The sequence below is a fragment of the Enhydra lutris genome, unplaced genomic scaffold, assembly GCF_002288905.1.
Source record: "Enhydra lutris kenyoni isolate GAN:26980312 unplaced genomic scaffold, ASM228890v2 scaffoldscaffold4, whole genome shotgun sequence".
NCBI classification, from domain to species: Eukaryota; Metazoa; Chordata; class Mammalia; order Carnivora; family Mustelidae; genus Enhydra; species Enhydra lutris.
Genome location: NW_019154088.1, coordinates 52571722 through 52581147, shown reverse-complemented (window position 1 = coordinate 52581147; position 9426 = coordinate 52571722). Strand labels below are relative to the sequence as shown.

The following is a 9426-nucleotide window of genomic DNA, read 5'->3' as shown; positions in this document are numbered from 1 at the left end:
TAGGTCAGGAGGGGTAGAGGGAGAGAGAGAATCCCAAGCAGACTCCCTACTGAGCATGGAGCCAGACTCGGTTCATGACCTGAGCAGAAACTAAGAGTCAGACACTTAACCGACTGAGCCACCCAGGTGCACCAACATTCTGGTGATTCTAATATACAGTGAGACTTGAACTACTGACTTTAACGATACATATGTTAATCTTGGTAATTTTGGCATAAACCACAAAAACTTGTCTGTTGATCTTCACTGTGTGGACCATGAAGTATGGTGGTTATCTGGTTTTCACAGAAGACACAGAGGGATATTTATTTATCTTGATTTATTCAAGTGAAACTTAGGCTAACCAAGTCTTCTTGAATTCAACAGCCATATTATTCATGTTTATATACCTGGGAGGAATTTCTTGCACCAAGTAGAGGAATAACAAATAATTATAGAAAGAATATTTTTTATTATTTTTTTCTAAATAAATCGCATTAGATTTAATAGTTCCTTTACTGATTCTTTGTGCTGAGAAAGGGTATTTTCATTGTCCCCTTCATTCTTAAGATTAACAACAGACTTTTTGTACTCTTCAACTTCTTTTGTAGCAAGGAGCTCTTCTTTATTTACTTCCAGATTTTTCTCAGCAGCTTTCATTTGGAGAAGTGTTTCCAGAATATTTTTTTCAGAGGAGCTATCGTTCCATACATACTCTTCCATGTCTGCTTCAGTCTTATCTTTCTCCCATTCTTCAGTTTTCCATGACTCATGGTATAAAACTGTTAGCAGATATAGTGCATAATCATATTTCTGTCTCTTTAAAGGGCAACTGTTTGTTTTGCTGGTAAGTACATCTGTAGTCTTGCAGTATCGCTCTCCCACAAGTTTAATGAGTTTCTTCTTTGCATGATCATCTAAATTCAAACTGGAAAGTTTAACCCTTAAGGTTACTACTCATGCTTTGGGGTTTCAAATGGTCCTGCTGAAACTTAATCAGTTGTGTCCATTTCAATGGAAAAATGCTTCTCACATTTCTCATCACCGTCCAGTGCAGCTGGCCACTCAGTGTAGAAATCTTTAAGAGTTTCACGGTGCTTTTTAATTGCTACAGAAGTTAAATGCAGAAAATTGGGGATCTTTAATAGTTCTAGATTTCCCTCCTTTGCCATGCACACCTCCCTTTTTACTGGATAGCCCATTCGAATGGGAAGAGGCACAGCAGAGGGTTTAAATGGTGCTGCAACAGGATAAACACTAGGCCAATCTTGGTCAACAGTCATTTTCTCCACCCTAGGAGGTAGTGCCTTTCTTCTCAGCAGTCTTTTATATCTGGGTGTTCTGTCTGCTGTATGTGGGCTTGGTATCATGGAGCGGGTGGCCAGAGACACAGAGGTACAGAAAGCACGCAGGGTCCTGGTCCCTGGCTGAAGGGCCAGCCACGCGGAGAACAAGGCAGCCGCCCTGGTTTCAAGGACCTTATTATTTTTTTTATAAAAGATTTTATTTATTTATTTGACAGAGAGAGAGATCACTAGTAGGCAGAGAGGCAGGTAGAGAGAGAGGGGGAAGCAGGCTCCCCGCTGAGCAGAGAGCCCAATGCGGGGATTCGATGCCAGGACTCTGAGATCATGACCTGAGCTGAAGGCAGAGGCTTAACCCACTGAGCCACCCAGGCACCCCTAGAAAGAATATTATTAACTTAGGTATTTTGAAGAAGCTTGGCTTCTAAATCTATTTCACCTCCATAAAGCATTTTCATCAGTATTCATTCATTTGGATCTGGGTTTGATCTGGACGTAAGGTGTGAATATAGCACATGAATGAGATAAACTAGGATTTGGATCTTTTGCTCATGCCAATAGCATCTAATCAGGCTCAAGTCCTTCAAGTCAGTATTCTGATTAAATGCCCCAATTACCAGTTAATTGCTAGAGAATAGATGCAACTGGCTCATTTATCTTACAAATTCCAAGCTGGAAACTCAGATGAACAAGAATAATTCTAGCCCCACAGTTAGCTAAATGCCAGGCTAAACCTCGCCACTGTCGCTGTAAAATATGCCCCCAGTACCACAACCTAAGCAGACCGCACCAACGAGATTTCACATTAATAGGGTGTTTTGAAAGGGCGCCATCACAGCAGAGAGCTAAAATCCAATAGTGCAAACCACATGGATACACGTTTTCCAAGATAAATACTTTGGCTGACTCCCTAATTAAAGTCATTAATGATCATTAACCTCACGGGAAAAATGACTCATCTCATGGGTAAAAATATACTTGGGTTTCATTTTGGTCTATTATTTTCTTTCTAAGGCTACAGATGAACTGTCTGTCCTTATCCACATGTGTGCTCAAGAAAGAAAAAAGAAAGTTCTGGATGGCCCTTTGTTGAGTTTTGAAAGATTCAGAGTAAAGCTCTGATGCTGTATCCTGATCTCCCCTAAATAAGCCTATTACTCTCCCTGAGGAAACATAGGAAGCAGAGCGGTTCTGTTGACTTAAACATTACATTGGATGACCAGTGATAAATAATGCAAGGTCTACTTACTTTATTGGCTTGCAAAGAGAAATCAATCCAGGGACTCAAATTTATTGTTTGCATGGATCAACTAATATGCATTGTTCACTCCTGGGTTTTAATCAAATTTAAAATAAATGCACTGTATTATGACACCACGAGAGAGTAAGATGTATACAAGTTCCCAGCACAGAGGCAGAATCCTTCTGTTTTCCTCATTTTCAGTATAGATCTGATGGTGACGAAGAATATTCTATGAATTTCATCATCCACATAATGGCCAGACTGACCTCCCCAACCCCCACTCTTACTTTTGCGCCACAAAGAATCAAAGTAAATTCGATAGGCGAGGGAGGGATGAGCAGTTCTTTTGGTCCTAGGGCTAAAATCACCAGGTGTTGGGAGCATGTTTAACTAAAGTAGTATAAACCTTGATAATGGGCTATCAATGAATGTTCTAAGGCAGATTTAGTTGACTCTTTTCTTCTAAGATCCATCTGGGCCACTCCTCATAGGGCACCTCTAATTTCCACATGAGAACCCCGGGTAAGGAAGACATGGGTAACTTGTTCAGCACTAAAATTAGGGTCTGCCAGTACATCATTTCCTTCATAAACTTTAAAACCACGTCATATGATTTGTTGTCTCACTGGTGTGGTGTATTAGATGCTAAGATGTTACACCCAGATCCTGATTTCAGCATCTAGACGTTCCTTCCCTCAGTTCTCTGGAGTGGCTGATGAAGCCTCACAGTTAAGTTACCCTCTGCGATTTGCCAACAGTTGACAGGAGCTACACTGCACAGTGTTAACTGTCCCTTCCTTTCCCAAGCTGGTCAGTGTGTGTGTGTGTGTGTGTGTGTGTGTGTGTGTGTGTGTGTTGGTCATACAGAAGCCTAGACCCTTGCCTCAATTTTGGGTAATTATGAAGGGCCACCCTTAGCTCCAGAGCTCCTATGGGATCAAAACAGATCTCTGTGGCAACTTCATCAAAATTCCCCTCCGCCCCCCCCCCCACCCGAACCCAGTTCAGCTCCCCTCACTTCCTTCCAGGTATTGTTCCTCAGAGCACTCCCCAATAAACCTCCATCTCAACCTTCTTCTTCTTCTTTTTTTTTTTTTCAAAGAGCCTCAACCTAAACTACATCTCTATCATCTTTAGAAAAACTGGGTCTGATTCAGTTCCTAAAAGCATTCCAGGTCATTTGTATTTGGTATCCTTAGATAAACGATCACCAAGCGGGAAAGCCTCATTGAGTTGAGACAAATTAGTGTTTGTCATCCATCAGACATTACCTAACTGGGCTCATTTAAAATAATATGGTAACTTCTTTCTTTCGATATAGAACCACACCTTTATTTGGTTCGTGAAATGTACATGTATCTAGCATCCATGATTATATAAAGCTGTTAAGTCTCTTGAGCACTGGACAGAGCAAATTGTTTTCAACACTCAGACACTTTAGAAGCACTCTTTGCAAAAACAGATATGCTAACTACAGATAATTTCCTTCTCTGAAGCAGATCATCAAAGGTGCTCATTGAGGAAACATTTTATCAGTTCGTTTTGATTACTGTGTATGTTCAATCAGTGATTTCTTTTAAAAATCCATTTTTATTAGTATATATCTCTTTTCCTTCCATTCACTTCACGTTATTATCACATTACTACTATGATTAGAGATTTCTAAATTAATGCTGAACCACTGTGAGCCAAATCAGCATATATTAATGGCCAAGGCATACCAAATACTCGCTCTGGCCCAAGTGCTTTCTGTGTATAAACTCACCTAATACTTAACAGGAGATTGCTACTGTTATTATCATTGTTTTCCAAATGAGAAAACCTGTTCAAAGTCACAAACCTAGGAAGCAACATACCTAGATTTTGGGCCCAAGTGATTTGGTTCCAGAATCGGAGCCCTGAGCCACCCCACGCACAATTTTCTCAATATCCAGAGATCTAGACCAAGAAAAGGAGAGAATGGGTTAAAATATTTTATAGACTTAGAGAAAAAAGAATTACTCTTATTTAGAGAATTCAGGGAAGGCTACATTGAAGGGATAGTGTTTGAACAAGGTCCTAAAATATAAATCACATTTAGTGGTTATAGTGAATTTCTTTCACCTTTCAAAAGGCCCTATGAGAAAACCTACCAGATTCAGTAAAGAGAAAATGGATAGGAAAAAAAAAAACCAAAAAAACAAAAAAACAAAAACAAAAACAAAAAACAAAAAAACAAAAAAACACCCCACAAACTGTGTTTCTTCATCTATTAATAAAAATAAACCATTATATCCCTGGCACTGTAAGGATTATAAAGACTTCTGATGTATGGTCAGTGTAGGCAGAAATTTATAATCTAGTTGCATAGGTGAGACACTGACTTGAAAAAAGTAGTAACTACAAAGCCCTATATGGTGAATGCCAAATGAGAGCATAATTGGGTGAGTAAGTAAAAGAGAAATGACGGGTATCAGCAACCTTGCCCCCCACACCCCGTCCTCAAGATGTATTTCTAAAGGCTCACTGAAAGACAGGTACATGGGCTTTGCCAGGGGGTGGGGCAGAGATTACTAGGAAATATTTGGAGGGGTAGAGGTGGAAATGAGCCAGGGAACCAGGGTACAGGATTCCTTGAGAGTAGAATGGATTGAGGTTTGTTAATCCCAGGGTTTTCAAGGCTTAACCTTTTTAGCATCGTATGGTGGTGGACAAAACTAAGAGGAGAATGGTAGAGTTCTGTTTTTAAGGGAAGGCTATGCCCTGTGTTCTAGATCTCCCAGGCTTTTCAGAGGCCTCCATGCCCCAAGTAGTATGGAAGGCAGAACTGAGTGGGACAAGGAACATCTCAGAAGTACTAAATAAGGGCAAAAGGCAGACTATGCTAGATTCTGTAAGACCCATGGGGCTTTTGAGTAATGGGGTGGGGTGGCAAATCTCAGTAAGAACGGAGATTGATTTTTTTGTCATCCTGGCCAGTGGAATTCCAAGTCATCTAATTTAATGCTTGGGATGAACTCATTACTTGGATTTTTTTGATCAACTCAGTGTGGTAGTGAAGCAAAATTCATACCAGCTATGGACAACATATATACTAAACTTTATGGGATTACATTAAAATCATCACTGCCTGGGCATGCCAAGAAAATTCATGGGAAAAGATGAGATTTTATAGAATCCTTGAAGATCACATAAAATTGAGAAAGTCAAAGCAGGCAGTGGGCAGCATTCTGATGGTATGTACAAAAACATGAAGATGAGACACACCATTCCTTGGAGACAGGATACTTTGGCACTTCTCCAAAAAGCATGAAAGCCACAGGTTAATAACCCTATCTTTAGGATGGCACCTAAGCTCTAAGCAAGAACTGTCCATATCTGTTTCTAAAGAGTCTCCAACACTTGTCAATGCGTATTAGACTCATTTAAGCTGGAGCTGCACATTTAATTTATCATTATCATTACACATCAACCCCTCACCCCCTTGAGCTATACTCTGGAGTGTCATGGATGGGACACTCCATTTCCACTTCTTGCCATGCCATATTCCTTGGGAGTCAGGGTGAACATGGGTTCCTCCAGTATTCCTCTGCCCCTGTCATAGTCCACCACAGTCAAAACCAGAAAATGCATCCCATGGATAGGAAATGAATTGCACACCCATCCTTTAGTAACAATGGTGGGCTGTAGTCCTTGGGCACGTACTGTTTTTGCTACTCAGAGTTAAACACCTTTTCCTCCTCACCAGTTAGTGAAAAATGCTGAATCTGCTCTTTTCCAAATCATCTGTTGTTTCCATTAAAGGCATGTCAACCTGGACCATCTGCGTGCATCACTTGCAAAACCTTAATTCTTCTATGTAAAGTGGTTCTTATTTAAAGAAGGATAAAAAACTATGGACCTATATTCTACATAAATGCTATTTTAAAATACCATTGTCTAGTATTTAACCATAGGAATTGGTGAGTCTTTAGAAAAGCCCTGGTGTTTAATTTAACCGTGTACATTTAATCAGGAGAAAATATATGCAGACACATACTTTCCTCTACTTCTTTATCTCTGTGTCTCCACGCTTTGCTAGCATCCACTCCTTATCTCCTTCTTCCTCTCCCCACACTCCTTCTTCCCACTGCACCCCACCCCCATCTGACTGCATGGCTGGGTTCTGGTCCATCCATTCCAGGACAAGAAAAGGAGGCTCTCTAACTCCTTATAGCATCTTTTCTGGGCACTTGAACAACAGTGAATTTGTTCTTTTGTCTTACATTTTCCTTCTTTTTCTTCCTCTTGCTCTTTGTTTCTAATGACAATTGACACTATTTTCTGCACAATTCATTTTCTGTATCAGAGAGCTACTAGACCCTGACTTTGCTGAGTAGAAAAACCTCTTTCACCCTGATAAATAACACATGATTAATATTTGGGGAGATGTATTCAAGATGGATAAATGATTTTTAACAATGTAAGGTAAGACATATGTCCTAAGATATTCACCCTTGCTCCTGATAGATGCTAAATTTAAAGCTATAGATTTCAAAATGGGGGCAGAATGGGGCAGCTGAGATATTCCTTTTTTTAAAAAAAAAAGATTTTATTTATTTATTTGACACAGAGAGAGAGATCACAAGTAGGCAGAGAAGCAGGCAGAGAGAGAGGGGGAAGCAGGCTCCCCACTGAGCAGAGAGCCCGATGAGGGGCTTGATCCCAGGACTCTGAGATCATGACCTGAGCAGAAGGCAGAGGCTTAACCCACTGAGCCACCCAGGCTCCCCGAGATATTCCTTTTTTAAAAAGTGCATTGGAAATGGTCTAGACATAGTTAGAGAATGGTTTTCTATAGGCTAATTGAAACATCAACAATTACAGAGAAATGCTGATCTGGCAAATTTCCTCATTTTGGGGCACGTGTCAGATGTTCATAAATGGCATGAACAGAAATTTCCAACTCAAATCCAATGGTAACTAAATGCTGAAATCACTACTATTTATGTTTTTCTAACAGTTCCAATTCTGAGGAAGGCACACCCATACACAAACTATGAGGCTGAGTGTTGTGGTCCAATTCTACTCCTTATAAGTGTCAAGGACCCCCACAAACTAACATTATATCAAGTAAACTCTAAGGAGTCTCTCCCAGGTGCTACAGTCCTGGACAACAGAGTATCCTCACAAGGGATGAAGACAACAGATGTCAAACCACCAGCATTGTCACTGCAGATGCAAGACAGAGAGACAGCTTGGGCCTGAGACGGATGAACTTCTGATGCTTTCCATTCAAATGGAGCCCAAGTAAAGCCCGGGAGGAAGGGAGTCACCCAACCACCGGGAGGGTGCAGCTTGCCTTGGACAGTTTGCTGCAAGGGAGCAGAGTAGATGGAAAGGAGGCAGAGTTTGAAGGCGTGACAGTCCCAGAGAGAGCAAGGTGCAGTACGCTGGGCCCACAGTTAGGGACCTGCATCCCACTGTCGGTGATCCCATGAGCTACTCCTTCTCACAGGAGGGGAGAGAGAAACAGGGGTTCCTCCAAACAGCTCCTACCTGGAGAGTAAAGTAGAAGTCCCTCTCTTTTAGGGAACTCAAATTCCCCAAACAGAACCCTCCTCCCCACCCCAAAGAGCAGTAGGTATGGTTTCTTTCTATATGCATTTGCTAAGGCTGCTGTAACAAAGAATCATAGACTGTGTGGCTCCAGCAACAGAAATTCATTATCTCACAGTTTCGGAAACCAGAAATCCCAAATCAAGACATTGGCTGGGTTGGTTCCTTCTAAGAGCTGTGAGGGGAAAAGCTGTTCTAGGCCTTTCTTCTGGGCTCGCAGGTGACAGTCTTCTATGTATCTTCACATTGTCTTCCCTCTATGTTTGTCTCTGTGTCCAAATTTCCCCCTTTTGTAAGGACTGGGGTGGATTAGGAACCCACCCTACCGACCTTGTTTTCACCTGATCACCTCTGTAAGGTCCCTTTCTCCAAATAAGGTCACACTAAGTATGATTTCTTCCTTGAATCAAGTGATCCAGAAAAAGCCAGTTTAATAACTAGGGCTGTTTATCAACGGATACGGCACCAGCCAGACAGCAAGATGTCTTACTCTGAAGTGTTGTGTGCACTGTTGGAAAGCACAGCTCACAGCGAAGAGCCCCACCACGCAGCTCCAGTAGCCATCATTTGTGAACAAGACTTCTGGGAAAGGCGTACATGGCTCCAGCAACGCTTCGGGGCCCTACCCCTCAAACGGAGTCTCTGTCAGGAACATGAGTAACCAGCTCGTTTGCACATGTTCCCTGTCAGAACGGCTCAGCGATCCAGTGCTTTCGTCTCTAAATATTTACAAAGTACTATTTATCAGAATGAAAGAGAATGTTTCTGCTCCACAATGTTGGGCATATGGTAGCAGCATGACATAGAAGATAAATCGTGCGGGGTGATTCCAACTGGATTTAATGCCAGCAATAATTATTTTTAATCAGATGGAAAGTTCCCTCAGTGATACCAGACTATCTAACACTGGAAAATAATTTTGTCAGTTCCCATTGTCTGAGGCTATTTCTATAAATAATTCCAAGGGTCTTTTTATTTTTTTCTACTTTGACTTTATTTTGATTTATTTTATTTTTTATAAACATATAATATATTTTTATCCCCGGGGTACAGGTCTGTGAATCGCCAGATTTACACACTTCACAGCACTCACCATAGCACATACCCTCCCCAATGTCCATAACCCGACCCCCCTTCTCCCAACCCCCATCCCCCATCAACCCTCAGTTTGTTTTGTGAGATTAAGAGTCACTTATGGTTTGTCTCCCTCCCAATCCCATCTTGTTTCATTTACTCTTCTCCTACCCCCTTAACCCCCCATGTTGCATCTCCTCTCCCTCATATCAGGGAGATCATATGATAGTTGTCTTTCTCCGATTGACT

At 41.3% G+C, this 9426-nt stretch overlaps 1 pseudogene across 1 annotated transcript in view; it reads right to left on the bottom strand.

Moving 5' to 3' along the window:
* Nucleotides 1-462: 462 nt before the first annotated feature.
* Nucleotides 463-9426, bottom strand: part of LOC111139866 — a 49325-nt pseudogene continuing 40361 nt past the window's right edge. Inside the window, exon 4 of the transcript XR_002640116.1 lies at nt 463-1443. The product of XR_002640116.1 is annotated as a 28S ribosomal protein S35, mitochondrial-like (transcript). The remainder of the gene's footprint in view (nt 1444-9426) is intronic.